The sequence below is a fragment of the Sapajus apella genome, unplaced genomic scaffold (assembly GCF_009761245.1).
Source record: "Sapajus apella isolate SASKATOON/1434 unplaced genomic scaffold, GSC_monkey_1.0 scaffold126, whole genome shotgun sequence".
Taxonomy (NCBI): domain Eukaryota; kingdom Metazoa; phylum Chordata; class Mammalia; order Primates; family Cebidae; genus Sapajus; species Sapajus apella.
In genome coordinates, this window is record NW_022437066.1 from 1,483,124 (window position 1) to 1,487,341 (window position 4,218).

Consider the following 4,218-nt stretch of genomic DNA (forward strand, 5'->3'; position numbering starts at 1 on the left):
AGGTGTGGACGCCTGGCTGACAGCCCCGGGCAGGGCCCTCTCCTCTTCCTCCTGGTGATGACCGCTGGGGAGCTGACTGCCCTGGAAGGCAGGGTCCGCACTCGCTCTCTGCACCTGTCTGGGGGGCCTCCAGGCACGCCCCTGCCCAGCCTCTTCAAGTGGGAGCTCTACGGGCAGCAGCGGCTGGGGCCGGGCCTTCCTGCCAAGCTGGATGCCTCCCGGTCACCCCAGGCAGAGGAGCGCATGGAGCTGCTCCCAACAAGGAGCGGCCTGTCACCCACACCCTCTTCCGCTTTGCAGCAGCTCAGGGTCCTTATCTCCCACTCACAGGGAGATGACAGGACAGAGACACTCACTGATGACCAGGAGGGGCCCCTTCCTCTGTTCCAACCAGCCCTGTGCCCTGCAAAGCCCCCTGAGGGCCAGGCCCACCCGATGCTGCTGGACCCCACAGCCCGGCCCAGCGTGGGGGCACAGCCCACGGGTGGCATGAGCTTGTTCCGCCCCCTGGGCCTCACCACCTCCCACCGCCCCATTTGGAATTCATGTCTCCTGGGTTGGCCTCAGCGCGGGTCCCAGACCCAGGGCCCCCCAGTCCCCACCCCGGAGCCACCGAGTTCCCAGGGCCCTGTTCTCCCCCATCAACCCCCACATCTCCCACGTCTCAGCCCCACCCCTGCAGGCCTGGGGGGCTCCCCACAGCAGCCCTCTTGGCCATTTCCTAAACCAGGCACCAGATCGCAGACACAGCTGGGCTGGCGGGGCTCCTGCAGGGAAGCAGGCAGGGCCCCCCTCAGGCCTGTGCCCAACCCCCAATCCCACACTCTGTCACCCAGGTCGCCCTGCAGACGCTGTGTTTGGACAGCTGGAAGCGCAGCTCGGCCTGTGAGGCCGGTGACCTGGCTGGTCCCGCAATTGGCCCTTCTGGAGGTGAGCCTGGGAGTGGCCGAGCAGAGGAAATCACTCCCAGGTCGCTGGGAGGTGGGGGAGGGGCAAGCCTGCCCCCCAAGGCTCTGGAATGTTCCATGGGCTGGATCCTGGAGAACTTACTCCTCTGGGCTCCGGGAAGGTGGGGTGGGGGTGCGGACCATGTTTCTTTTGACCTGAGAAAGCCAAGCACCCCCCACATCCTTCCATGCATGCACCCCCTCTGTGGGGGAGCCAGGGGAGACGCATGAAAGGGACAGGGGTCGGACCCACAACCCAGGCTACTCAGACAGCCGGGATCAGTCCGGACGGACTGGAGAAGCCTCAGGCCTGATGTGCCTCAGTTTCCCCAAGTACACTGATGGCCCGGATGTCTGGAGACCTCTTGCTTTGTCTCCCCTGCCTGTAAGGTCAAGTGCCCAGCTCGGCCTGCGACCCATGTGGCCCCAGCCCTGGAGGGGGACGACGGAGTCTGTGAGCATCCCGGTGGGTAGGCATGCCCACTTCCACCTGGGACAAGGGTGCAAAGCCCCATGCAGCCCCCATGCAGTCGCCACGAAGCCCCCACACAGCCTCACGTGCCTGACGGCGGAAGCCAGGCCAGCTCCTCACACAGGTGGTTCTAGGCAGCCTCCCTCGTGGCCTGGTCTTGCCACCCCAGGGGACATGCTCCAGGCCACCCCCTCATCTCAGGGGGCAAGGGAGGCGCTGGGGGTCTTCGGCCTGTGAGGGGGTGACTGACCTCCCGCCTCCTGCCTCGCTGTGTTCTCTGGCTGCTGGCCCTCCCCGAGAGACAGCAAGATCGTCACCAGGGCCGGTGTCTTACGGGCTGGGCAGTCCAGACAGGCCCTGGCAGGAGGCTGGTGGCATCCGAGTGGGCATCTCGTTACTGTCCCGGGGGCCACCGAGTCACCAGAGGGGCAGGGCAGAGGGGTCTCGGCAGGAGATGGGGTTCTCAGGGGCCTTGGGAGATGGGGGAGGCCCCCAGGGCTCTCTGGCCTTGGTCTCTACCAGCTCAGTAAGAGCTTGGTTCCAGGCCCCTGGGTCCCTCTGCCACTGACAGTCTGGGCTGCGTTTTCTGAGCACTTACTGTGTGTGGGGTGTGGGCACTGGGGCGAGACAGCTGTGTGGTTATGCATCAAGCTCCAACCTCGAGCCAGGCACTGGCTAAGCCCTGTCCCTCCTGAGAGTCACCGTGGGGCACATGGCTGCATCCTACAGGTGAGGAGATCATGGCTCAGAGAGGTCAGGTAACTGCCCCAAAGCCCCACAGCCCTCGGCAGCTGACCTCAGAGTCTGGCCTCTCGGCCCATCCCCAGTCCCAGAGGGGAGGTGGAGTGAGGCCAGAGCAAAGGCCGGGCCACATGGAGGCAGAGGTGCTGGCTGGCCTGCAGGACAGAAGTTCTGTTGGAGGGAGTGTCTGGCAGACAAAGGCCCCAGATTCACAAGCTGAAGGCTTAGCACCCAGGACCTCAGCACGCCACTGAGTTTGGAGACAGGGTAAAGGTCATCAAGGAAAAACAGGGTGGCCCTGATCCCCTGTGACTGGCGTCCTCGTGAGAAGAGGAGACTGGGCGGGGGGCAGTGGCTCACGCCTGTAATCCCAGCACTTTGGGAAGCTGAGGCGGGTGGATCACAAGGTCAGGAGTTTGAGACCAGCCTGGCCAACACAGTGAATCCGCATCTCCACTAAAAATACTAAAAATTAGCCAGGCGTGGTGGCGGGCACCTGTAATCCCAGCTACTGGGGAGGCTGAGGTGGGACAATCGCTTGAACCTGCAAGGTGGAGGTTGCAGTGAGCCGAGATCGTGTCATTGCACTCCAGCCTGGGTGACAGAGTGAAACTCCTTCTCAAAAAAAAAAAAAAAAAGAAGAAGAAGAGGAGGTTGGGACGGACACATCCCGAGGGATGACCCGGAGAAGAGCCTGGGGGAGGCGGCGTCCGTGAGCAGGGAGTGTCCTCGGAGGAGGACACCCCGCTAACACTTGGATCTCCTGCCTACGGGGGAGTCGGTTCCTGTGGTTGAAGCCGCTGGGGTCTGGGGGACTTCATCACGGCCACCTGCGCTGACAAATTCACCTGACCTGAGCCCCCGCCCCACCCCACGACTCTGTCGCCCGCATGCTCGGTGGGTGCTGTGATGGGGGCTGGGTCCCTGCTTGGCGGTTGGGTGACGTGGTGTCCCGTGTGAGAGCAGCACAGCCGCCGCCACGGCCATCTGCACTTCCGGGCTCTGGGCGCCACCCGGGACCCGCTTCTACTTCCTATTGTGGGAGGTTTCCCACTGCCGCCCCAGCCCCTGCGAGGTGCTTCGGAGGGCAGCTGGAAGATGATGGGGTGAGGCCTGGGCTTTAGGGTCCCGCCTGGGTTCCTGTGGGGCCTGGGGCCACCATCCTTCCCTCTCTGGTCCCCTCCTCTCTCATATCCCAGGCTGGGTCGCTGGGGCCCGGGTGCTGCTCCCCTGATCGTCGGGCCTGCAGCCCCTGGGAAGGCCCCACTCGCTGTCTCGGGCGGGCCCGGCCCCTCCTGGTGAGCTGCAGCCTCGCAGGCCTCCTTCCCACGTGCAACGGCCCTGACCTCAGGCCCCCCATGCACATTCCCCTCTAGGAAGGCCCCCCAGGGGCTCCCCCAAGCCCCCTCCTCCCAGAGCTCCTGTTCTTCCTGCCCCTCCATGAGGGCCGGTGTGGGGCAGCTGACCGCAGTCTGACTTGCAGCCGGGAGGGCCTGGAGGTTGGGGGCAGCAGACGCTTGGTGGGTCCTCGGTCACTGTGGACGGCCTTGCTCTGTGATCCGCACTGAGGCCCAGTGGTCAGCTGGGGGGCCGGACAGGAGGTGGCCACTTCCTGGGCTGGCTGGTGACTCACAGGCCTGTTTCTGGGAAAACTCCCACCCCCCACGCGATCCGGATGGTGCAGAGCTCCATGTGGGGGCCAGCTGTGGGAAGCACATTGTGATTAGGGGCCAGGTCTGGGGCTGGGGAAGGCGGGACTGGGCGGAGGGTAGGGTGGACGTGGGATGCCTCCGCCAGACGCCTGCCTGGGCTGCTGTGCCCCCCCATGTGCCCTGATGCCCCCTCCCCACACACGCTCCCTCCCCGGGCAGGCGTTGGGGGTCCCGAGTGTCACCCACAGGGAGACCACACAAGGCTCCTGCCTGAGCCTCCCCAGGTCCCTCACCGAGGCCAGCACAGCCTGGGAGGTGCACCCCCTGGGGTCCCGCGCTCCGAGGGACAGCAGGCGGCCGAGAATGAATCCGCAGAGCTCCAGCAGGACGCTGGAGGAAACAGGCT

General features: G+C 65.2%; 1 pseudogene; it reads left to right on the forward strand.

The window, feature by feature from the left end:
- Nucleotides 1–1,174: 1,174 nt before the first annotated feature.
- Nucleotides 1,175–3,462, forward strand: LOC116539172 (annotated as a pseudogene).
- Nucleotides 3,463–4,218: the final 756 nt, after the last annotated feature.